The sequence below is a fragment of the Microcebus murinus genome, chromosome 9 (assembly GCF_040939455.1).
Source record: "Microcebus murinus isolate Inina chromosome 9, M.murinus_Inina_mat1.0, whole genome shotgun sequence".
NCBI classification, from domain to species: domain Eukaryota; kingdom Metazoa; phylum Chordata; class Mammalia; order Primates; family Cheirogaleidae; genus Microcebus; species Microcebus murinus.
In genome coordinates this window covers 66421078-66448478 of record NC_134112.1, presented here as the reverse complement: position 1 = coordinate 66448478, position 27401 = coordinate 66421078, and the positions used below count along the sequence as shown (strand labels likewise).

General features: G+C 35.9%; 2 protein-coding genes across 3 annotated transcripts in view; one reads left to right on the top strand and one right to left on the bottom strand.

Moving 5' to 3' along the window:
* LRRN3 (leucine rich repeat neuronal 3) overlaps positions 1 to 15605 on the bottom strand; it is a 37517-nt gene extending 21912 nt beyond the window's left edge. For both annotated transcript variants that reach the window (XM_012745696.3, XM_012745689.3), the window contains exon 1: positions 15021 to 15605. The gene's annotated coding sequence lies outside the window, so the exon portion shown is untranslated. The remainder of the gene's footprint in view (positions 1 to 15020) is intronic.
* IMMP2L (inner mitochondrial membrane peptidase subunit 2) overlaps positions 1 to 27401 on the top strand; it is an 841176-nt gene that overhangs the window by 407587 nt on the left and 406188 nt on the right. The window lies entirely within an intron of this gene.

Below are 27401 nucleotides of genomic sequence, written 5' to 3'. Positions count from 1 at the left end.
TTGTATGGATTTTTTTTCCTTTTTCTCCATTTGCATAAATTGGTAGTATACATAATATAAATGCAAACAACAGAAAGCAAACCCATTTTTTAAAGCTATGAAAAAATAGACCTACTGTTAGGAGATTTGTTCTTTTGAGGCAGGAGGAACAGTAAAAATACATACCTTGTATCGTACAAGGTACTTTAAGGGTGTTTTTCCCCCAGTAAGCCAAATAAATAAATAGCCTGTGGCAGTTGCTACAGCAACCCATTTTTGTGATTTGCAGGATAAGGAGCAAACCAGATGTAAATTGTCAATCCGTAAGTTTCTGTTGTCATGGAAGATGGTAACATATGCAGTCTCATTTGGTCAATTTATATACTTCTATGGTGTTTTGTTCTCTATGCAACATGCTGTCATGAATTAGTATTCCATTCCTTGGCTGCATAATCTCCATTTCTGAGTTTTATACATGATGTTAAGTGGAATAACTAGATGTCAGCTTCATATAAGATTGTTTTTGCAAAATGAAGATTATTTGACATCTGTTTTGGAATTTTTCAGCCTAATGGCAGGGAAATTATTTAGTTTATTTCATGGAGAAGAATCTAATTTTTAAAGGGCACATTAAAAGGTTTTTTGATTATTTTATTGGGAAATACATATTTGCAATCTACAGAGATAAGAATATATTTTTTATCTCAGACCTTTGCTGTGGAAATAGAAACATCTCTCGACTGGAAGCTTCTGAAAGCCTATGGTCATGCTTCTCTCTGCTCTCTGTGTTGTGTCAAGTGGACCTACCCTTTAGACCCAACTCACTCTAGTAGCTATTAGATCTTCAATCCCAATCCTTTGCTTTTATTTTCTTCCTCTCTTCTGTATGAGACTATTCTCTTTGCTCTGTCTTCCTCACTGTTTCAGAAGCTATAACCCTCTGAATAGATTTTGTCCCTACTCCTAGTAGAATGAGAGCCTGGATATTTGTATGCATTTTTTCTTTTTCTTTTTTTTTTTTTTTTTTAAGAAATAGGGTCTTGCTCTGTCTCCCAGGCTGGAATGCAGTGGCATGATCATATATCACTACAAATTTAAACTGTTTTGCTCAAGCGATCCTCCCACCTCAGCCTCCCCAGTAGCTGGGGCTACAGGTCCATGCTACCATGCCTGGCTAATTTAATTTTTTTTTTTTTGTAGTGACAGGGCCTTACTATGTTGTCCAGTCTGGTCTCAAACTCCCGGCCTCAAGCAGTTCTCCTTCCTGGGCCTCCCAAAGTGTTGGGATTACAGGCATGAGCCACTGTGCCTGGTCTGTATGCATATTTTTAATTTGATAATAAGTGCAGCTTACAGTTTACTGGAATTACATTAATATCTCCTCTCCTGGTGGCCCTTTGGCAAGGCCTCATATTTTCCTTTCCTACTAGCAACCTTCCTTTCCCTACATTTAAAAATTTTTCTTTAGCATTTATTCCAAAATGTCAACAATCGAAAAGACTAGGTAGGAGGATTAGTGATAAGACTTTCTATTATTTAGCACTATTTAAAACTATTGCTGGCAACCATACTAAGTAATTTAATATATAGTATGTCACTCATTCTTTTTTAAGATTGATATCAGCATCACTGGAAGTAATGGTATTAGTTACTAAACTGACAGTGTAAGAGTATTCAAAATGCATATGCATGGAGCACTAACAACAGGAGTGAGAACATTTCTAGAATAGAAGGTAGAGTTTGGTCATCTAAAGCAGATGAGAAAAATTGTTTCATTCTCTAAAATAATAACTGTGAATTACAGAACTAAACATTTATGGAAAAATGGGACACAGAAGAAGTGGGAGAAAGAAAATTGTATGGCTTCTGTCTCTTCCCTACCTGGGTTTTTTTTTATCATTTCCAACTTTGCAAAACTGGCTCCAAATGTGAAAAGTAGAAGCATGTATGTGCATGCATGAATAAAAAACGGAAGGAGTCTTTCAACAGTAGGGCTCATTTCTATAGCCACTTTGGCTTTTGAAAAAGTTGCCTGAAAATAGGCCCACACTCAGAGACGTGAGGGGTGTTATACTGGGGAAGTGAATATGAAAATGTAGCTTTTCTCCCAAAACACTTATTATAGGAGAATCACTTTTCAGGCTTCCCATTTTGTTCCACACTTAACACCGATATTTCTTAAATAATAAATGCAAATGCTTGCTTTCTTGCTCTCTGGCTCTCTCAGAATGATGTAGAAGCAGCCTAGTGATTAAGGGATTGAACATGGACTCTAGTTCTTCCTCTACATCTACCGTAACATTTTTTCTCATCTACTTAAAGGTGACTGATAATAGTACCTACCACATAGGGATGTTGTGAAAATTAAATAACATAATGCATTATAAGTTCTTAGTAGAAAGAAAGTTCTTTGTTCTGTACCATAAAATATTAACTAAATGTTAATCACTGCCAAATTAAGAGTAGTCATCATTTTAATAATAACTGATTAGAATTTGTTGTAACTTAAACCTAGTTTAGAGGTAGAGATGTGGGACCAGAAAGAGTGGTAGAGCAAAACTGAGCTAGTTGAATGGCATTTGACTCTGATTATCAAAAAAAGTTGTGGAATTTTGCTTGCCTGGTAGATTTTTTTCAATCATTTCTATGAAAATTAGTCTGAAAATGTACCACAATATTTGTCATCTCAATCATATGGCATGTCTTAGAAGAAGAAAGAAGTCACTGGAAACTAGGTGCAAGTAAATGTGGCTAGACTTAATTTAATATCCTTAAACTGGTTAAGAAGTATTAATAGTTGGCAAATCTTCAAAAAAATCTAGTATTTGTGTAAAAATGTATATGTGTGCATGCATACTTGTTGGCATTGCAATAGGTAGCCATATAGAAATAAAGTTCTTAACTGTAAATCTACAAAAATGCTAATACAGTGTGTTTTTTTTGAGTTGATAGTATTGGGCAGTTGTCATTTTCTTGAGATGTGGTTATACTTGGGGGAAATAAAGCCTCATAGACATTGTTAAAATTTAATTTAAAAAATTGTTCGTTAGTACACACAAGAAGTGCTAATGAGAGTACAAATGAGGGAAATGACAACTTTCTGTGTAAAGTCACTATGGTAAATGAGCACTCTGTAGTCATAAAGAACGACCATGTTATTGTCAGCAATTTTAGTATTTTAGCAACTCAGGGGCTTGAGTGCTCATTGTTCTATACAGTGTGTTCTTTTGGGAGGCAACTTATAACAAAGTTTTAATAAGAGTTTTAAAAAACTGTCATGAGATTTATAATTTCAAATAATATAATTATTTTGTATGTGTTATAAAGACTTTTAGAACCCTAGCAAAGCAGAGTTAGGGCAGAATGGTGTTCAGAGCCTTTTAAATTTGGGATGGAATGTCTAAGAGTCTTACAAGTTTCTAATAGAATATCACAAAGAAGATGGATCATTCTACTTACATTTTGGAAAATTATAAAACTATTTTTATGGTTGCCATTTTCTTACGGGTTTTCATTTAATAATTTCTCTTCCCCTCTCTTTTACTATGCATTTGCCTGATTTAAAAAATAAAACAACTTTTCAGTTAAAATCACTTTAGGGCAAAAATTCAAAACTCCAGACCCAAGTAATTAACATGCTTGATGCAGAGCAGCAGCAACACAGTACTGTTGATAAAATGCCAATCCAGGCCGGGCGCGGTGGCTCACGCCTGTAATCCTAGCTCTTGGGAGGCCGAGGCGGGCGGATTGCTCAAGGTCAGGAGTTCAAAACCAGCCTGAGCAAGAGCGAGACCCTGTCTCTACTATAAATAGAAAGAAATTAATTGGCCAACTGATATATATATAAAAAATTAGCCGGGCATGCCTGTAGTCCCAGCTACTCGGGAGGCTGAGGCAGAAGGATCGCTCGAGCCCAGGAGTTTGAGGTTGCTGTGAGCTAGGCTGACGCCATGGCACTCACTCTAGCCTGGACAACAAACCGAGACTCTGTCTCAAAAAAAAAAAAAAAAAAAAAAAAAAAAAATGCCAATCTAAAGGGACATCTTGAAAAGTGACTGGGTGATAGTGAGTTGGGCTTCTGCCAGACTCCAGCAGCTAAGAGGTTGTACAAATAAGGACCTTTCACAGGGAAGGCACTGCTGAGTTACTCTATAGAGTTGAGTTTGGGAACTGTTGGTCATCATGGTGGATAAAAAAAAGAATGATTTGATAGGAGCATACAGTCCAATCTTTTTGAAACTCTATTAACACAGTCAGTGTGCTATGAAATACCCACTGTTCAAGGATTAAATCACCTGGTTCTGGTTCCAATTGTCTTTAAATAGTGGGGTCCTATTGACCAAGTGACTTATTAGCTGTAAATTCTGTCTCAGTTTAGAGATTCTGTTACACCAATTCTGACTCTTTGTATTACTCAGTGGCATTTGAAAGCAAATCCACAGGCAATGTAGAATTCATTAATTGTGTGTTTGTGGCAGTTTCTGAGTGACCCTTGGTTGAATTCCATATGGAATGTGGTGTTGTATATGAAAGTTGGAGCTAATGAACATGTAGGTAGAAGGTTTGTCCATTTCTGGTAGATGTTCCTCCTAAGGGTACATAATCTAACCCCCAACAGACATCATCCAAGAGCCAAGTCATGACTATGGATGGTGAACCTTTTTAGACTGGGAGAAGTACAGATAGCAGTTATGTTTACCACAGTCTTACATTATTACATATTAAAAGGTCATGCTCTTGAATGTCATAAATCCCTTACATACAAACCACTAACTCCTTTAAGCAATATCCTATTCCCAGTCTTGGGAAAAATGCAACATAATGTGCCTATTATTGTATGCATATTCTGTATAAACTCAAGCAATTGTTTATCTCAAATACAATTTTTTTGCTAAATCTAAAACAAAAATGGCAGACAACAGACAAAAAGGACTTGAATCTTTACCTGACAATTATGAAACCTTGTGCAGAAAATCACTAGGGATTTTTAGGTGTCACTCTCAGAGATTCTGAGATTCTGCATTAAAAGTAGGCACCCAAGTGAATTTGGTATAGATCATCAGAGTTACAGATATTTGATTTTATTTGAGATGTTATACACACATCATTCTTTATCAATATGCCAAAGTTCTGTTTACTGACTATGGATATATCCATGGTCATTGATTAAATGACCATAAGATGACACATCTAAATGAGTAAGTGGCAAAATATCTTAGAATCTGTCTCTTCAAAGACTCATAGAAATCTCTATCAAGTAAATTATAGAGCAGAACATTGCTTAATAATTAAACATGATGATGTAAAAATCAAGCCCCATGCACATGTGGGGTTAAGAATTTAACATATTAACTGCCATGTGAGTTATTTAACTCATGCTAGCTTTGAACTGGGGCCTCGTGAAGCATATATAACTCACACATCTCTTCAACTTGGGAGCTACGAGAACTATATTTCAAGTTATATATAACTCATGTGCAGAAAACAATTAAAAAAATAATAAATGTTTCATTAAATTCCAAAAGATCATTTTGTTTTCAAAGTTTTTATCCTATTTTCATGAAAAAACACTGTGGCCCCAGGGGGAGGAAATATTTTTTTTTCTGGTGTGGCAGTCAGTGTGTTAATATAACCTTCACCATGGTGTGGGGAAGGAGTGGAGCCTGCATGTAGTGATTAAGGAGGAGGAGTTATCATTCTAGATAGGAAAAATGATCTTTTCAAATATTTTGCCATCTGGTAAGCAATATTCAGGGCTGAAAGGAAAGGGTAGAAACACTGTTCTACCGGTTCAATTTGCAAGATATATATGGTCAAGAAAATTTTCCCTATTTCATTACTGATTTCCATTCCCTAAGAAATGATAAAGATCTTTGATGTTCACAAGTCCTTATGGAATTCAACCATGATCATTTTTAATACATATTACACTTCTGAAATTACACAGATTAATGAGAATGTTTAAGTAGAAAATCCACAAGTAATACTTTTAGTTTAGTTTAGTTGAATTAAGTGTTCATTATATTATTCATGAAATAAGATTATACTAATCAGGTTGTACCATGCACTAAAACTAGAAAGTTTGATAAATATATGAGCTTACTGATCTTTGCTGAGCAGCGTAGAGCTATAGAAAGAGCCTGTTATTGGATGCTTCTGCATAAAAAGTCAAATGCTTCCCAAAGGAGAAATATATTATGCATATTTTGAGAAATATGTGATGGTGGAGTAACACTGTTTTTAAAAGAATGAGCTCTGGAGTTAGACCTTCAAGGTTCAAATCAGGACCCTGCCACTAAATGCAGTTGGGCAAATACTTCTTTCTAAGCCTCATTTCCCTCATGGAACTGTGAAGTGAAATGACATGAAGTGTCCAAAGAGCTTAACAAGGTTCTAGGCTGTGGTGCATATTTAACAAATGTTGCCCTCTTCTTCTTTATTCTTTTCTTCCTCCTCATTGTATTATATGAATATAAGAAATATCAGAAAGAAAAAAACAAACAATAGTTTGAAATTATACATGTCCTTCTTTATCTCTTAGAGTTAGGCTATTCATAATGCATATATATTTTAACATCTTATCACCTCAAAATTGAATTTCATTTTTCAGTTGTCTAATTGTTTATAATTTTGAAAAAAATCTTCATTTTGAGAAGAAGATGTATGTTGACATGAGCTCTCTTAAACCTCATTTCTAATCATTGCAGGAATCCTCAGTAACATTTTTGCCTTAATTTTACATTCAGCCTTTTCTATGTAGGACAGTCAAATTGAAGGACTCCCCTGATAGCCCTTTGAGGAGGTCACTTAGCAAGAAATGCTGAAGTTTTACAAACAGCTGGTATAGAACACTTCTGCTGAAGTTTTAGGTTTGGCTCAGCATGCACAGTTTGAAAACGAAATTACAGCCTCCATCAATTAACTTTGCAGGGCGGGAAGCTTATTAATACTCAGGTAGATTGATGAATCACATTGAAAATTGATGATCATACTAGCAGTGAAATAGTATTCAGACTGTTTTCATCTTCATCGTTTAAAAGAGAATGTATGAAGAAAAACAGTGTTCACAAATTACAGTTGGATCCATGGAAAGATTGTTATAAATAATGAAATTTGAGACCATGAGCTAAGCTTTGCATTTTTTCTTTGTGCCACTTATTACACTGCATAACCTCAGGTAAAGAAGCATGTTGAATGCTCCTTGGTGGAAAATGGTGAAAGCGGACCATAAGCCCCAGTTCACAGGTCCAGCTGTGAACTGAACTGCAAAAATCATTTTAGTTAAGGGATAGCAACACTCAAATATAAATAACTCATAACTCCTTTCTCAGAAAAGAAAAAAGAAAAACGTATGAATCAATCTGGCAAAGAGACGATATTCTAGTATAAGCAGAATGTACCGTATAAAATTATACATGGAGTTACTGTATTGTGCTATATAGAATCTGACTTCGGGAAGGCAGTATAGACTAGCTATATCCAGGCGGTACCAACGGGAGGCAGTGTTGCCTCGTGCACAAAGGCGTGTTCTTCAGAGCCAAACTCACCTAGGTTCTTTTTTCCTGTTTGCCTTTAATTAGTTGTGGCAAGTTACATTTCTTCTCTCAGCCTTATTTTCCACATTTGTAATGTGGGGCCAATAATAGTACTTACTTCATGTGTTGATTTATGAGGATTAAATAAGAAAATGCATGTTATATATGGTATAGAAAATGCTTCTATATAATAAATGAGAGTGGCTGATATTTATCGCTCCTTTAGTGAAAGATGACAAGGTCTCTGCTTTACATTGATTTATGCCATAGCATTTATTTTAATTCTTCATTTCTTTGACCATTTTGTCTAACAGCAGTATGTTATACCATAAATGTAAATGTAAAAATGAGACTGATGTCCACATGGCTTTTGCCTCTTTGTTAAAAATAAAGTACTGATGAAGGAAATGGTAGTTTGGCAGATGCCTCACTGATTTGAAAAAGTTAGCTGAGCATCACCTTATGGCACTTTGAACCGCTATATTGTTTGTGTAAAAAAAAATGTGTGGGGGATAAACTACAGTAAGAGGAACAAATATGAATTATGTGTTTGGTAAGTGAATGAGTTCAGCTATTCACATAACGAATTGACTTGGTTGAATATAGTTTAGGCTCATATCTTTTAATGGCATTGCATGTGTTTTTCATTCAAGAATTACTATGAATGGAGCTTCTGAGGTTTATATGTTCTTAGAACATATGTATGTTCCATATATCGTGGTCTTTGCCTTCTGTACCACTGCACTTCCTCTTCAATGATACAGCATTGTGACCTAGACTCACTTCCTTCGTTGCCTACTCTATATTGTGTTCTAAATGCTTCAGGCACCTGCGGTGTAAGGCCGTTAACCCCATGGCCTTTGTAGAAATCAAAATATACTAACCGATGGGCACACAAGTGTACAGAGGGAAGTAAAAGTCATAAGAGATTAAGCGGGGAGAGAGGGAGGAGGAGGGAAGAAACAAAAACTCACCAAAGGGGTACAATGAACACTATTTGGGTTATGGGCACATTTACAACCCTGACTCAAGCCATGTATCAAAAACATTTGTATCCCCCTTAATATCTTTAAATTTAAAATCAGATATAATCTGTGTAGATTATACTGAAATTATTCCCTGCAAATATTGAAATTTCAATAAAGGTCACTGTGGTTCCATGTGTTCTGCAGATGTTGAATACTTTTTGTAGAACATGTTCAGCATTTGGTGTTTCTGAGTGACTGAGTTTTGATAAGAATAAAATTAAACTTACAGCCCATAAATCACTGCTAACAAACAATGCTAAGACAAATATTTCTGAGGCATATGAATATAGTGATAAGAAAATAGTCTAATGACATAAAGGCCAATGTGAACTTTATCTTTGAAAATATATACATGTATTTAACATTTTTTTTCCTTAACAAAGGTAAAGTGCAAATTAGGTGACAATGTAATTTAAATGTCTTAACCTCTTAGCCTTAATGAGATTGTAAGTTTATGGAACAAATGCTACTCCAGGGAATGAATCTTCAAAAATATTGGCCATTATTTCTTTATAGTCATTATATTAATATAGTAATTTTAGAAAAAAAATTATAATAAGCCCAAATCAATCCTCTCTACCGTAGTGAAAATGAGGCCCCTTAAATATTTTCTGTAGTCAGATATCCACTTTTATTAATGTCATTCATAAGTACTGTGAGTCCTGAGCCTTCCTGAAGGTGATTGCTTAGCCCACAGCATGTGTTAGGGGGCTTAGTCCCAAGAGAATACATTCTCCCATTCCTGGAGTCCCTGTTTTGTACTACACAGGAAACGCTCCCTCCTCTTTCATTCCTCAGGGAATTGGATCTCAGGGGTTTTAGGCTCCCTGAAATAGAAAATATCACCTGTTGATGCTAAGCCTTTCTTTAATTGATTCAGTGAAACTTTTGGTGTAGGCATGCAAAAAATGCTGATGGTCACATGCCTTTCCTGAATAGAGTAGCTGATTGTCTGTGGCATGGTTCTCCTTCTGGAAGTAAAGCTTGGCATGACAAACTTCAGAACATGTCTTTTATAGGAATCTTTATTCATTTCAAGGATTATATTATTTTTGAAATTCAAAATTTCCCCTAGACAGAGCTCTCAGAATAATGTAAATGTTTATTGGCATTCTGACTTTGCTAGTTTACAAATGTAGTAGTTTACTTTTAAATTAACTCATATTTTGGACTTGTTTAGTGTGTCATTGTCTCTCCAAAACAGACTAATTAATCAGAAAGGAGATGCCAGAGAAGTTCCTATTAAGTTGACATTTAATCCAGTGGTGATTCTTCAACTGACTTTGGGAACTTTGTTCATAATTTTCAGCAACCTGGAAAATCCCTCAATAATTTACTCATTTCATTTTATCCAGTTTTTGAGACCTTTGCCAAGTATCTCTTTATCAAAGTGCTAATGCTGTCAGACAAACATATGGACGAGTAGGTAGAACAACACACAATCTTTTTTTTCCTAAGAATAGATGTTAGTTGTTTTACTTATTTAACTCAGGCATAGCAATAGCTGTGATTTAAATTAAGAAATACACATTTTAATTTGCAAAAATCCATCCACATATAGTGTGGTATGGTACAAAGAACAAAGAATTTGGAAGGTAAGGTCTAGAGTGGGAGTTCAAGAAAAAGGGAACAGCTATTTATTAATGACTTCCAAAATGCCAGGGATCAGTGCTGCATCCATGCTAACTCCTACTCTTTGGGATCAGAAGACCCTTCCTTGCTCCTCGACATGTTAGCAAGTCTCGACCCTCACAGAACATTAACCCCTAGTCTCAGAAGAACAGTGATCATCATCATCATACCTGCCCTACTTTACCAGCTTGTTGTGAGGAGGCAAGTCTTTGGTGAAAAATTGCTCTGTAAACAGTTGAGCTCTAAAAAAAATATTCAGTTATTATGTTTATTTTTTGTGTCTCCCTTCTCAAAAGTTGTTGAGTCAGTTAATTACTATTATGTTAAGCAAAATTTGGAAAGCACATTTAGGAACAGAGAAATTTGCTAAAAAGAAAAAAATAGAGTTGTGAGATTAAGGAGGTATAATTGCCTCCACCTCCAAAGCTCTCACCCTAAATCCAGAAATGAAAAAGTGGGCAGGTTGGAGTAGATGGAGGGAAAAAGAGAGTGAGTGAGAGAGAGAAAGAGAAGTGAGTATGAGAGAGAGAGAGGGATTGCTCTCCTGAGACTACATTCATTGTTTTCCAGTGAAGTGTATAAGCAAATATGGATCCTGAAAATGGACATGGTATATAAAGAGGGGCACATCTTCATTGCCTTAAAGTAATTATAGTGAAACCAAGTAAAAAAGAATGGATAATCTCCTCAGAATTCTTAGAAAAAACTGAAAACTTACTGGTGATGGTCGTTAGCTGAATCTCTATAGGAGAAGGATAGTAGTATTACTATTAAGATGTTTCAAAAACAGGGTAAAGCTCTAATTTTTATAATTCATTACACAATATAGTGGACTATATCAAAAAGATGGATTATTTAAAATATGTGGGTATTATAATAATTGATGCTTCTATTACTGAACGTTGGCTTTTGCTTTTAGAGTGCTTGATTATCTGGATAAATATTTCCTTACCTTTTGGGGGGATTATATTTGAGTTTGGGGGCTTTTTTGTACATATTTATGAGTTTTTAAAAACTATTATCTTTGAAAGACTGAGAAGGCAAACTTTTAATGAAATGCTGAAGGGGGAGCAGCCTACAGGATTCTGTCCTAGGCCTCTCCAATAAATAGCTGTGTGAATTCAAAATGTCTAGTATATTACATTATAAAGATGTTAAATACTTTAGGCCTCAGTTTCTCCACCTATTAAATGAGCACATTAGCTACTAAGAGTCTCTTGCAATTCAAAAATTCTATGAAAACATTTTTTCCTTCTTTATTCTCATATGCTGAAGCTGTGTAATATATTTTTATTAATGGCACCATAGAAAAAAAGCCCTCACTTATCATGACCTAAAGATAGATTTAACATAAAAGCAAGCAGATAAATACAAACTTCACAAATATAGCAGAAGGCCTGGTAGGCACTGCACTAAATAGATATTTAGTCTTCTCTGCCGATCTTGTATTTAATGACCTCTGTTGTATCTACTGAGATCTTCCATTGCTTCCATAAACTTAAGAAAAACATTTTGATTTCTCTGTTCCTTTTTCCCATCCTCTGATATCACCTACTTTCTTTATATTAGGATCTGATTTCCTTTGACATTGTGTCTAAAGGAGCAATTGCTACCATGTTCTAGTGATTTCCTAGGAGTCTAACTAGACATCACTTTATCAGAAGGGGAAAGGAGGAATTCACTGAGCTCTATGCAGGACCTGAGTTCAGTTGTTACACAGTGAAGCTTTCCCAAGTACTGGTTGCATGGCCAATATCAGAGAGCTTTATCTTTGACAGCACTGACAAGATGTACTGCTGTTTTGCCTAGTGTTTACTTGCTTGATTTAGTTTCAGGTACCAAAGAGTGATACATAAGTAGCTAAACCCTCAGAACCAGGTCTACATGGAACATTTTAATGGGATGCAGACGTGTCCACTGTTTTTCAAGATTGTCCGGAACCACATTATTTTAAATCATTCTTTGAGGGTATCCTAACTGAGGCTAAAAGTAGGGACTCATTTTTTGGTTTCCTTTTAGTGATCTTTTCCAGATTCACCAACAGATACCTCATCTGTGACTATGTTTAGGGGCTGCTAATTAAGTAATAACATTTAATTTACATATATATTTTTCTAAAACTCAGGTTATAAACCTTTCTGATCAACTTAATTAGTTTGCTAAAAATGTCATAATTCCACATTACATACAAATGTTACACCAGAAAAAATTTAGAGCGGGGAGGGAGTGAAACATCAAACCCATTTTGTGGCAAAAGCAGTAGATACAGAAAAAGAACAAAGAAACAGGGAAATACAGTTGGTGTATCATAAGTTGATCACCTTTTCCATAGGTCCATAAATTGCTGGCCTTGAACGCTGGTAACGCTGTTTATTAATCCATTAACAACACAGCTACCACCTTCAAATAAAAAATTCTACCTATCCATCAGCACTCAAACTCAGCATGTTGCCTAAGACAAGCGACACCCCAAAAAGATGGTCTTTTGAAGCTGGTCTTGTCAGGAAACTATTATTTCTGGTGTAGTTACATGACTAGGGGAGACTATGGTCAAGTCTTCCAGGCATGCACATATGTCCATTATCTGGCATTGGTAGACACTGATCAAATCACCAAACTCAGTGGCACACACTAAGAGACAACACTGGCAGCCTGAAGCGACTGTATTTCTCAGACTCAAGTGAGCACATCACTGATCTCTGTAATCCACAAAATATGTATGTGAGCTTTACTAAGGTTAAAGAGTGAATCCACTGTTCTTAGATGCCATCGATTGCAATTTTAAAATAGGCTGGGTAAGATTTAAGAGAGTGTGTGTATGGTATGAAAAGTTTCCCTGGAAAAGGTCTAAGAAAAACTGAAATCAATACTGCAATGCTACATTGTATAGTAGTTGGAAATCGGGAGGTTGAATATCCACTTCAAGCTTTTCCTTTTGTTTAGGAACTTAGGAGGTACCTCAAAATATCAGATCTGGTCTATTTCAAAAGCAGCATTTCTAACGAATAGCAGAAAGGCAAATAAAACACCTTTTCCTCTTTGTAATAAATATATATATTAATATATATAAATATATATATATTTATTGCATGTGCTGTTTGAGGCAGAGCGAGCAAGGCTGCCAATATTGCAAGCTGATGCTTCAGCACCTTTCATTTTTCACTCTGAGCAGGAACCCTCTTCTTAAACTTGTTCATTTTATACAGGGAAAATCGAAGCCACTGGCATACTGTCAGAGCAGCTTTATTGTCATCATTTACAAAGGTCATTGGAATTAATTGACTTCTTACATTACATATTGTAAACTGATTCATTTTTTGACATGTTTATGGGAAAGTGGCAGGATCTAAGTGGCTGGTTATTGTCTTTTGGCTTTGGCTAATATTATAAACTAGGAAACCAATAATAACTCTAAAATCACAGTTGGGGAAAAATAACACACAATTTCAAAGAAGTAGACTCCATTAACTATTTGGTTAGTTGAACCAAAGGCAAGGGAGGAGAGAGCTCCAGAAGATGAAATATAAATACTAGGTTTATTTTAATGTCTGTCCAGGATCCATTAAATGGTGCAGTGAACGTTTCTATGAACATCATCAATTGGTGTTGTCTGTTTGAAAGCATATTCTAAGTAGTTGGCTGCTTTTTACAAGATTGGAAGTAAAAATTAACCCACACTCTTTACATGAATCATTGCTACATGGATGCCTATAGAGTTTACTGAAAGTAATTCTGTCTCAAAGGCATTGCTTCTGAAAGTAAAGATGAGAAATATAGGATATGAGTAGAGTACCAGGGCACTTTATTTTCTAGGTAGATAATTTTGAATCTTTACTTCACGTTATCCCCTTTTTAGTAAATTAGGAAGGTTCTACTCATATTCATAGCCTGCTTTCACTGAAATTAGAGGCACGGAAACAAGGACATATTGTTAAAAATGAATAAATTAGAGCTGAATTAAGCCATCTAGCTCAATAACAGCAAGGGGAATATAGCAGTTGGTTTGAACAAACAATCTTCTTAAATAGGAAATGTACTTTAAAGCCATCCTGCTGTGATCCTGTTAATTACCAAAGAAGATTAGAACTCTTCTGGTTCATGGGATCCTTTTACCTAGTGTGTGGCAGTTCCAGCTGCATTAGCAATCAGAAATTCACACTGTCCCTTCAGACCAGCGAGGGGATGTTATTAAAGGGAAGTCATTTACCCCAATCCCTAAGATATAGCCTGGCAGACATTCAATAACTGTTTGTGATATGCTCATTCCGCTGCTCTGCCTGGTGGCTTTAGCACTTGATATTAAACAGCATTTGCCTTAATTTCCATCCACGGGGTGAGAGGAAACAAAAATGCCCCATTTGGGGGGTTGGTTTCAAAACACATAATAATGTGTGATCATCCTTTCATTGCAAATTAAGTGAAGAAAAAGGAAAATTGCCCTCCCAACCCATGTCTCTCTCTCCTTTCTCTTATCTGTCTCCTTCTCTCTCTCCCCCTCTCCCTCTTTACCCACCCTCCTCTCTTCTCCCCCAGTGTTCCCTTCTCTTTTCTCTCCCTCCTCTCTCTCCTCCCCCCAACACTGCTTTTTCTCTCCCACTCACATCCTCTGATGGGCATTCAAGCTAGTAAAATGCATGTTGGAGAATCCCACAAACACAGCTAGGCACACACAGAGCCGGCGAGGTTTTGCATGTGAATTTCTTCTCAAAAGTAAAATGTAAAGAAAAATGCTCTTAAAATTCAGACAAGAAGAAAATATCAAAGGAGAATTTAGGTATAAAAACATGAGCATCAACAAAACAAGACATAGAGCACATTTTAAAAGATACGTGTATTTTAAACTTACCTTGAAAAGCAGTTTCAGTGCTAGACCACCTCCGGTGTCCCTGCGTGCTGGATTCCTCAGTTCCTTGGTTGAGATAATCACATGGTTGTGTTCTTGCCGGGGTGCAAATAGGTGTGTGCGTGCGTGCGTGTGTGTGTGTGTGTGTAATAAAATATCCACAAATATGTACTATAGATAAGCACACATGCAAGCAAGCTTATCTCTGCATTTTAAAATATAAAGGAAGGCAGGAAGCTGCAGCTAGGATTCCTTCTTTTTCCTGGAACTCTTTCTCTCAGTCGGCAGGCTGAGGCTCTCAATCCCGTGAAGAGAGATCCTGCGAGCTGGCGTTATTTCTCCTGGTTTCCATGGTGGTTAGTGGTGCATCGTTCACCCGATCAGTTGTCACACTGACATGGTGCTGCCTGCTCAGCGGTCATTAATAACTGAACACCCTCCACTCCCCAGAGAGGAGCCAATCGCTTCAGACTGCCAAGATGTAGCACTCGCAGCTGCTCCAGTCTGGTTGGCTGAAACAACCTGTCTGTTCTATGACACTGCTGCTTAGGATACAAATAAATGAAACAGGCTTGCATATTTTCCTAGGTATCATTTTCCTTCTCTCTCCCTTTCTCTCTCCCTCTCTCTCCCTCTCTCTCTCCCTCTCTCTCTCCCTCTCTCTCTCCCTGTCTCTCTCCCTCTCTCCCTCTCTCTCTCCCTTTCTCTCTCCCTCTCTCTCTCTCCCTCCCCCTCCCTTTTTCTTCAGGGGAATGTTGGGAATTTTTGACAAGTTTTTCCACTGTGAGGTTATCAGTCATTCAGAGAAACTATGTTTTCACTTGGAAAATAGACAGGGCACGCTGCTATGAAGGATTTCCCAAATATTAAAAACACCTGGTAGAGGCTCAAGCCTCCGACTGCCTTTCGATGAAGTTCAGCAATGGCTGTATTATTTAAGAAGAGCAGCTTGAAACTGTTTTGAGTGGCATTTGGTTCTCTACAGGTCCTACTTAATTTAACATATGTGCTTGCTGTTAAATAACACTTTTCTTTTTTTTTTTTTTTAAAGCAATGACATTTCTTAACTGGACTGACTAGATTTTTAAAATAAGAGATATAGTTGCCTCTCTAATTCATAACATTGGGGGAATAATTTTTTTAAATGTGTATTTCAGTTTTATTCACTCACTTCTTACGTGATGCTAGTCACATATGAGTGGGTACATGTGTAGGGGTGTTTGTGTGTATATCTGTGCGTGTTTAGGATGTGTGTTTTACTACTCTGGGAAAATATTTCAACTATAATAAAGTCTCAAGAAAGTGATTTATCCTTATTAGTCCTATTAACTCTGAATGGATATTTACCATAATCTGTATAAACCATATATGTAAAACATTTTTTGAATTACCAGAAATACAGAAAACAGAAAAGCATAGCAGTTTTATATTTTTAAAAAAACACCTATGAAAATATAGACAGCAGTTTTAAAAATGCATGTTTGGTAACCTTAATCAGCATACTAGAAAAACATTTTGTTGAGAAGAATGGAACACGAGGATTCATTTATCAACAGGTCAAAAGCAGGCTAGATTCATGTCTCTAGCCCTAGTTTTGAGAGACTACCCTCTAGTGGAGTAAAAAGAAATGACATTTATTAGATTTACTGGGGGGGGAAGGCTTCACATCTAATTGTTCCTTAAGTGTTCATTGAAATGACATACACAATAGTTTACAGTTATTATAATAGGAAATTTTAAAAAATGATAGGCTTGTCTTTACTAAATATTCTCTATAGTTGTCTGTAGTTTCCAAATGCTTTATTTTTTTTTCTGTATAAGTGTTTATTCAAATGGTTTCTATCCCTTTCATGTAGTTCAAGTCAAAAGCAGCTTCTCACTTAATATAAAACACTTATTTCAGAATGTTATTTTAAGGTTTTAATCTTTACTAGTTACTAGGGTTTGCTCAGAAAGCACATAGTCAATTCTGTAGATATTAGGGATTATGGTTGAGCGTTGGGATATGGTGTTGAAGTATATCTACATATAATTTAATGTACTTATAAAGGTAATTATCCCCATTCTTCTTTATTTTACTCTCTCCAACTCTAATTTTTTTCATATTCCAAATAATTTCAACACTTGCAGTATTTATTTTCACATATCAAAAAATTATCTTAAAGTTGTGATAATTATTCGAAAAAGGAATTTTAGTTTTATACCATTCTTTCTTAAGTGATTCATTCTGGTTGACTGGTATCAATTATATAATTGACAAATCTAGTAATCAAACCAATTAAAATGCACCAGCCTAACGAAAGTAAGTTGTGACAGTCAGACACATGACTAAACTGTTAATACTTTCTTAGTTTTAAAAGGAAACTAACAATCATATCTAATATTTTAAATTTCAGTGTCATTCAGAAATCAAAGAAAAATATTTTAAGTTTTAATTTAGTTAGAATTGATGAAGATAGGTATTTTATATGCTCTTAGATTATTTCATAGGAAGTTTTATAAATGATTATGTTCTTTGGAAGGTGAGAGATGATGAGATTGCTCTTCCTATAATTGTCCTTTTAATGTAGGCACATGATAAATTCCAAAGATTTTATACTCATTGTTACAAATTTAATATCATGAAACACCAGAGATGAGATTTGAGTGTGGGACAGAAAATAACTCTGGCTTTGTATGGAAAGGATGAGGATTCTTTTCTTAGGGTGGAGTTTCCATCTTGCTACCACAGCATCGGCAGCTTACTACTATCAGTGTGTGTTTCAGGTGTTTTTTTTTCACTTATCAGGGAGTTTAGTCATTTACTGGAAATATGAAAGATGACTATCCCAAAGATATATGAAAACATGATTAATATTTAGGCATAATAGCTACATAAGAAAATACCATATGAAAGCATACAGTTGTGATAGGGTAAGGATTTTAGGGCTTTTGAATCAATACAATTGTAAGTGGTCAAATGAGAACCATGGAATATTAGAACTCTACCATTCTAGAAGGTCAAGAAGACTTGTTTAGGTGCACACAGCTGGTACAAGACAGTCAGGAATAGAACCCCTGAGGTCTTCCAATATTTTTCCACCACATCACCCTATCATCTAATGGATAATTGACAAATCTCTGCTATTTTTTCTTTTCCTTCTCTTTTTGTCTTCCTTGCTCTCTCTCTCCCTCTTTCTCTCCCTTTTTTGTGTTTCTTTCTTAAGTTTGTTCCTTTAGAACCCACTAAAACTTCAGAGAAATTTCACATTGCAAATCCACCACATTAAATGGATGTGTGTGTTAACTGCATTGTAGTAAATGTCTCTAGGATTTCCAAAATGAATATTTGGTTTTAGTGAAAATATATTGAAAGGATTTTAAAACATAAATGAATGATCACAACCCTTAAATTATGTTGAAAGAGTTCTTGCTTCATCATCAAATAAGAAAATATTGGGATGTGATATTTTCTTACTATATTCACTCTTTCATTAATTTTCTTCGTATTCATTGGTTTTAGTTATTAACTTGTGACTGGTTCATTGCTATTTCATCAAATCTTGGGCTTTATTTGCCTGTATGTTTTTGTTATAGAAGTAGTCTGGGTAGTGTGTTCAGTGCAGGTTCTGGAGACAGATTATCTGGATTTGAATCCTTACCTACCACTTCTAGTGACCCTGAGCATCATTTTAAGTATCATCTCTGTTAAGTATCATTAGTACATCTCAGTTTAAGTATCATCTGTGCATCTCGATTTTCTCCTAGAATTGTTATGAGGATTAAAGTAGTTCATACATACTCAAGAGCTTAGAAAAGTACCTGAAACATAGTAAGCTTGAACACGTGTTTGACCTCATCATCACTGCCATTACTATAATAGTGGTCATTGTTATCATGGTGATCCTCCTCCTCCTCCTCCTGCTCTTTTTCTTCTTGTTCTTCGTTTTATTCCAGCATTCCCCTTTGTTTGAAATGCCCTTTCTGCTTTCTACTCCAAGCCCTTGACTGTCTACCTATTGTTATGTAAATTATTTGAGTTCCAATGTTCCTTCCCTGTGGAATCTTCTCTGGCTCTCTTACAAGGTGTGATTGATTGTTCATTTGACCCACTCTAGCACTCCTGATCCTTCTTAATACTTACCACATTTTTTTTGCTATTATAATTGTTTCTATGATTTTACCCATTTCTCCTTTTAGCTTGTAAGATTCTCCTAGAGGAGGGAATATATCTTATTACGTCTTCAAGCTCCATAATGCATACAAAATGGAGAAAATAACATTTGTTGAGCACTAACATATGTCTGTGTGTGTTTTAAAAGTTGTTTAATCTTCACATCTTTGTAAGTTAGATATTTTTATCTCCATTTGACAATGTAGAAACATTGGCTGAAAGACATTAGGTTACTTGCCCAGTGTCCCCAAACTATTAAATAATGGGGCTAGATTTTGAACTCAGTTCTGTCTCTTTTTCTGAGCCAAGGCTCTTTCCACTGCACAAGGCGCTCAATATTCATTTGTAACATAAACGAAGGCTTGATGGATGGCTGAGCCAACCAATTCAATGTAGTCAGCAACAAGGAATGCCAAAAATAAAATACTATTTTTAAAAAGGAATGAATTTTATGCACTAGACAGTGGATGCTTTTATATAGTTAGGGTTGTTCAGTGTTGATGACAGAAATTTTATTGCTGTCACGATTTGAGAAATAAAGCTCCGAAGAAATGCAGTGCCTAATGGGAAAGATGAGTTTATATGCTCAGAAAGCTAAATACATATGAATGAGGCACTGATGGTGAGGGGCTGACATTGCATTAGGAAGGTCTTCAGTGATTTTGTCCTTTGTGGTATAAATTTGTATTGCAGATTAGCTCTTAGTTAACTTAGAAACATGATGTAAGGTGTTGGTTGATTGTTAGAATGTTGAACTAAAGCCAGTTGGGTCAGAGTTCTCATTTTCTTTTTCAAAAGTATTTGGAAAGTAGAACTGAAGGAAAAAATGAGATCCTTATTTAACTATAGGTCTTATTTTTATTGAAGGATATGACTCATTTGAAGAATAAAAGTAATTTCACCACTCCAGGAAATTCACAACCAAGAACAAGATGTTGGAAATCAAAGAGACAGATTTGTTTCTCTGTCCATCTCTTCCTCTGATTCCCTTCTTCTTCCCTTTGTTGCTCTTTGTCTTTCTCTGTAGATCCAAAAGATTCCTCATCTTGACTTTTCTTGGTGCCTCTGTCCATTCCTTTCTTTCAGATCATTGACTTTTACCACTTCTCTAGTGATGTGGGAAAAAAAAAACAAAAAAAAAAACAACTTGTGTGCTATTAACTCTCATGTATAGGATAGAAATTGTATACATGGTTTGATCCAGATTTGTACAATAAAATTTTTAAAAAGCACAGTGGGTAGATAGGAAAATAGCTAGATAGATAGGTACACAGTTTGTTTGTAAGTTACACAGAAATGACTGAAAAGAAATACACTAAAAACTTAAATATACCAAACTATTGCCAGTAGTTTTTTTCTTTCATGGAAGATAATGGGTGGTTTTTCTTTTTCTTTATTTTAAATACTTCTCAAGTTTTCTATAATCAATACATACTGTGTTTATAATAAGAATAATAATTATTTACAAAATAAGGCATGAATTTCTTCTGGGTAGCATTTTATTTCTATAAATTGGAGCTGTCTTGTTAAATAAAATATCTAACCTTCTTAACTTTGTATTCGATACCATCTACAATCTAACAATTAAAATAGCAATAATAACAGTAACAGCAATAATAGTAGACATTTTTTGAGTGCTTGTCTTGTGCCAAGTAGTCTGTAAAGAGTTTTTCATGAATTGTGTCATTCAGTCCTCTTTATTAGAATATTAGATGACTGTTAGCCTCATTTTACAGATCAGAAAACTGAGAAAGTTTGGCTGAGTGTGCAGAAAGTGACATAGTTACTCATTGGTAGAGTCAGCAATCAAACCAAGCCTGTATCTGATGCCAAAGCTGGCGTCTGTCACCACTATGTATACTAAGTCTGAGACGTTCCCCATGTCGCTGTGCAGTCTTTCTTTTCCTCTCTCCCAATACATCCCATCCCTCTGCCACTTCAAATCCCTCATCATTTCCTAAACATATCCTGCATTTTGCATTCTTGGATGTTTCTTTGTTCTACAAGCATACCAATTATATAAAGCTTCTGCTCAAAAACCTCATCCTTTAAGAAGGCTCCTCTAAGTGAAAATAAGTATTTTCCTTATTTTATCACATTTTAAATTTACCTTCTGTTATTTATCTTTCAACACCTATTTCACTTTATGGTTTATTTGTGCCTAGATAGTAAACAACTTGAAGGCAGAAAATGTGTCCTGTTTGCTTTGTATTTCCAACAGCTCATTTTACATATTAAAAGGTTGTTGAGTGACTGAAGGAGTAATTTACTACTTGCTTTTGTGTGCTCATTTTGTTCCAAACATTTGAGTAAAATCAGAAAATCATTTACCTAAAACCTAAATGGAAACAGTCCCATCAGGGGGATAGATTTTATCAGATTGGTGACTTCAGTTATGCATGAGATTATTCATAATAGAGCTATTAGTTCTGGGAGAATAGAGCGTATCTCTTGACTTGGTTTTTTCTTTGCTGATCATGTCCCATTTTTTAATCATATTTGATTAGTACTTATTAAATGCACTTGGGTTCATATAACTCTAGTAAGAGTCACGTAACTTCTAGGCAAAAATTAAACTACCATAACCAAGATGGCATGTAAGTTTATATAAGTTTTAGGAAAAAATCAAGAACCAAAATGGCAATGAGATGACATCTCATTTGTACTTGGTGCAATATTCTTTTGCAAAGTTTGTTGATATTTTCTTTGCTTTGACATGGGTTCTTTAGTAAAGGTGGGCTAATGAAAATAATGAGTTTACATTTAACCAAGAGATCAGGGCAGTGATTTCTGAGAAAGAGAAAACAAACTTTTTTTTTTTTTTTTTTTAAGTAAAATACTAATGGTTAGGAATGGAGTTGTGTTGCACCATCTAGAAGTTTTAAAGAATCATTTGAATTTTCATGAATATTTTATGTCACTTTTACTTGACTTCTGGAAGGGAAAACAAAGGTGGCTGTTGTCATTCTCATCGGATTCTCTTTCTTCATTGATGGAGAATACAGAAGGCCCAGATCTAAAATTATCTAATTTTTTAGCTATGGTTCATGGAGTTATTCCTTTTAGTGTAGGGAAGATGTTTTCCACAATGAAAGCCACCTACTGCAGCTATTAGGGACAGCAGAGTGGATGGGAGATTCCCGTAGCTACTGCCCACATCAACACCACTGCTGAGTTTTTAGCTTTAAATCTTAAAATTATCTTCAACTCTATTTTACAATCCTAATATATTCTACTAGGGCTACACGAATCCTCCCATTTTTTTCTTTTTTTTTCCCTATTACTCAGTTGAAAGCAGATTTGCCATAATTTTAACTACTCCTCAGACTCGTTCTTCTTTTTCTCTCCTTAACTGACATTCAATCTGCTTTTAGGACCTGATAATTTTTATGACTCTCTCTGCTTGCAGACCACTCATTTTCTTACCTCTTAGGGCTAGATGTGTTGGGACCATGCATGTTTATGGGGAATCATATCCCTGTTCTTGCTCCAGCTTCCCAATACCAATTTTAATACATTAATTATTTTACTTTTCCATATGGCACATTCCACTCTTTATCTTCCCATTTTGCTATTACCTACCTACTTAGTAGATTCTAGACTTCATATCTAGTGAACAATATTCTTTTCCACCTAAATTGCTGCTAAAATCTTCAAAAGTTTCAAATTCTATGTATAAAACCAGCCCCAAATTATTAGAACTCCTTAAATGAAAATAACTTTCACTTCATTTCAGAGACCTTTTCTCAGGGATACTCCCTCGATGTTGTTGGTGACAGGAATTGTTCCACCTCAGCAGTTTGAACTTCAGCTTTCTGCTTTTGACCTTAACCCTCTATCCATCTGCCTGTTTTACAACTGTGCTTCCCCTACATCTGCTTTTTGACATCACAGATCCTTCACATCTTCTGAGGCCAGTTCTCTCCTGGTTGTCTTCATATCTCTCCCTTTCCTGTGTACCAAAGTTGATCATCTAAAGTACTTATCAGTCACCTTGATTCTCTTGTTCTTGTCACCCCCCATTCCTTGTCCAGTCAGGACCCCTGGACAATGGTGTAATCTTGGGTCTCTGCTCCTGTGTCCATGAGGCAGAGTGTTTCTGGAAGAAGTCATGCAGTGGTACACACTGCTACCCACTATAAAGGTAGTGTCAGGTCTCAGCTGAGTCTTCAGAAGTGCCTTCCCAGCCTTTCCTTTGTCCTAAGTCATTAGTTTATTCATGATCTTCAAGGATGTTTCTGAACTTTAGCACTCTATCATCTCTTCTCAGTCACTGACTATTCTTAAGAAAATGTCATTGCTTTTAACTTTATTGGACTCTGTCTTTAGGTATGAACTCCCTTAATTTCACGACTTCCTGACCTACTAATATATCTTTGTTCAAACTCATCATTATTGTTCTTTTTTAGTCTCAAAGGATGAGACCTTTTTCTCATTGCCGATCTCTATGTCATTCCTTTTATTCCTTTAAATTCATCAACTTTTGTGTTGTTAGGAATTTGTCTCCAAGTAGCCTTTCTCTCCATTCTACCCTGCAACTGATGTATTTCCACAAAATGCATAGATAAGCTTAATTCTCACTGAAATGATAACAATCATTCCTTTAATCTTTAACCCTGGTCTTTCTATCTCTATTCTGCTCCTATAAGTTTCTCAAAAGAGCTGTCACCATTTGCTACAACTACACCATCACTTTTACTTACGTTTTCAGGTTACCTTTATCTGGCTTCTAATCCAACCGTGCTACTGAAATTCTGTTTTGGGGAACCAGTGCCTTCCCAATTTTGTTCTTGCACACCAAAGCCTCTGAGTCATTCTCGTGCTTGTGTGCACATTCTACTGTCATTATTGGCTTGTCTACCTCTTAAGTATTTAAGTGGTTTTGTCGACTGCTCTTCACATGCTCTCTTAGATTATATCTCTTCTATTTACATACTACTTTGAAACCTGTATCACTATTTTTGCGAATAAAATTCTTCCCCCATATCTAGCTATATACTCTTCAAGCTGTCTGATAAATATCTCTACTTGCAAGCTCCTCAGACACCTTGGACTCTATGTGTCTAAAACTGACCTTTCAAGCTCTCCCCTAAACTAGCTTTCCTTCCTTTATTTTTATTTCTGTTGTGGTAACACCACCCAGTTACCCAAAGAATTCCAGGATTTTTGGTCTTCCTTGTGCTTCATATCCTGCATTTAACTAGTCACTAAATCCTGCTCATTTTCTTTTCTTTTTTTTTTTTTTTTTCTTGAGACGAAGTCTTGCACTATTGCCCTGGCTAGAGTGCAGTGGTGCACTCTAGCTCACTGCAACCTCTAACGCCTAGGCTCAAGCAATCCTCCTGCCTCAACCTCCTCAATAGCTGAGACTGCAGGTGCATGCCACCATGCCCAGCTCTTTTTTCTATTTTTAGTAGAGACATTAGGGTTTTGCTCTTATTCAGGCTGGTCTCAAACTCCTGACCTCAAGTGATCCTCCTGCCTTGGCCTCCTAGTGCTAGAATTACAGGAGTGAGTCACTGCACTTGGGCTAAATCCTGCTGATGTTTATCTCAAAATTTTCTTGAATCATGTTCTCTATCTGCTAGGACTCTTACCTTGTTTGCTGCAATTATTCCCTCTTCCTGCTTCTAGACTCATCCCTTCTAGTCCATGTTCTCCTTCTAACAGCACAGTGAGGCACACATTTGCCTTTAGCAAGGCTGCCACTCATTGTTCACTTTTATTTTCAGCTCAATTATTTCCTCTTCTAAGAAATCTGTTTCCTGACATGAGAGGCTGTTTTCCGTGCTTTGCTTCTGGGTTCATAATATAGAGTAATTGATCAGAATGTTTTGTTGAATAAATGGATGAATAAATTTTAAGTAGAGGTTTCATGGGTAAGAAAATAAAATGGCAAATTGTTTAAAAGTAGCAGCATTGTATCTTTAAATCTATAATTGTGGATATATAGACTCATACAAATGAGAGTAGGGCTATGCTTTGATACATATGTGAGATAGTTAGCCATAATCCATGGCCAACTGGGTCAGAGATATTTGCTCTTAATTACTTAGAGAACTGGTGTGATGAATATGAGCCATGAGGGGAAATCCATCACAATTTCTGGAAAAAAGAATCCACAGCTATCAAGATGGGGAAGCAGTATTCTTTTTGATAGCAAATTTACTATTATTATTTTTGTTGTTATATTTATTATTACTGTTGTTCAGGAAAATACAAATGACTTTCCTTGAGCTATCCACAAAACACAATGGAATAGATCACAATTTAAAATAATTTCTGCATTTGCATAGCAAAACATATGCTGAAATAAAAGTACCTAGAATAGTAATAAATGGCATTTGTTGAGTTTCTATGCAAGACTCTGAAGCTTAGTAAGTGCTGCATACATATCGTTTCGTTCTTAAAGTATAATACTGAACTATGAGGGAGTGAGGGGTTTCCCCTTTTCACTGAAGAGGAAACCTGAGGTTGGTTAACTTTTGCAGTCATCGAGTGAGTGAGGAGCTAGAGCTGGAACACAAGACTCCAAAGCCAGCAATCTTAAAACTGTACTTTCTTCTCTCTACTTATTATCTAAAGGCCCTTATTCTCTTCTTTGCGTGTTGTATAGCCCAACTTTTGTTCCCTGTATGTGCTTGTTTATAACCAGATTGACACAACATGTTCACGGTAGACTGCTGACATAATTTAGCTGTACCTCACACTTTTCTCAACCCAGAATTTTTGAATATATTCTTATCCTCCTAACTGGATGATTGACATAGTGATAAGATATTTATAAACCATTATCCTCAAAGACAAGCATTATATCAACTCAGATTTTTTAAAATAATTTTCATGTTGGTTTTTATTTTGGATAGTTGTCTGTGTTTGCTTTTGAGAATCAATATTTAAGATGAATGACAATTGTATAACTCAATTAGAGAAACCAGTTCTTTTCCTGAGTATCATGTTGTCCTAAAAATATATAAGCCAATGGATAAATAGATTTATATAAAACTTCAACATAAAACTTCACGGAAAGCTATTATATATATATGTATATATACATATATGCTTGAGACTATAAAAAGGCAAAATTTGCACCCCATTTTAACAACAGAATTTCAAAGCTTTTTTAAAGACTATTGCTATGCAGAAAACTGGAAAATCAGAAATAGTCTTCAGGCATAGACAGAACAAGAATACAACAAGCAGAGGTTTTTAAGGTAAGGAAATATTGTGAAATATAATCAAACAAAAGAACAACACGTGTCTCTTTTGTGAAATAACTTATCTTTCTTTCCATTCCATAGACATGCAGAAAAAGAGCAAATTAACCCTCACTGTTAAGGGTACTTCTTACATCCTTAACCTTTTATAAAGGGTACATTTTATTAGAAATGCAATGAATATTCAGTGCTTTGGCCAGTTTGGACTTTGGGGGTGCTCCCCAGCTGTATAAGGCTCACTGAGAGTCTACGTGTGAACCGTAAGCCCGGGAGAAGCCTGGCGGGCTGGAGGGGCCGAGCTGAAGGCTTTTACATAGTTCCCATTACTAAGGAAACCACTCGTTTTGTCTGAACATGCTCTGAATAGATGTCTCATTTGAAGTCTAGTGCTCAAACCATGAGGATTGCATTATGGAGCCGAGAAAGAAATGAGGGGAATGAAAAATGCTTGAAAACGCCACCAAGCATTCACAAAGCATCGTACTGTAATAACATTCCTTGAGACAGAAGGTGCATTTATTTTTGCCGCATTCCGACTTATTTTGGTGTTATAAAAGCAAATTCCTTTGCCTGCCCACGTAATCCAAATAAGAAAAGCAGATGTTCTTCTGACCTAATCTTAATTCCTGCTCTTGTTAGGGTCTCACTGAGAAGTGTGACATACAGCACAGGAAGGACAAAATATGGATTCTCATATTAATCTAGATTTGTTCCATTGTGCTTTATAACTAAATGGTGTAGTGCTATCTCTGTGCCAATAAACAAACACATGTTCAGAGTCAGACCTCAGGATTTGCAGCCTCCAAATTGTCACTGTTAAATTCAGAATGACTACTGCAAACTGGTGCTTGGTGCTCTTTAATGAGCATTCAATTCAGATTCCAAGTGAGAAAACACTGCTTCTAGGAGGCTCCTGCTCTACTCTCCAGCTCTTACCAACCCACAGCAAGGAAAGTATTAAATAGCTACTACTTTAAAAAAGCAGGTGATCTTCTTTCTCCCTCACCCTGGGAA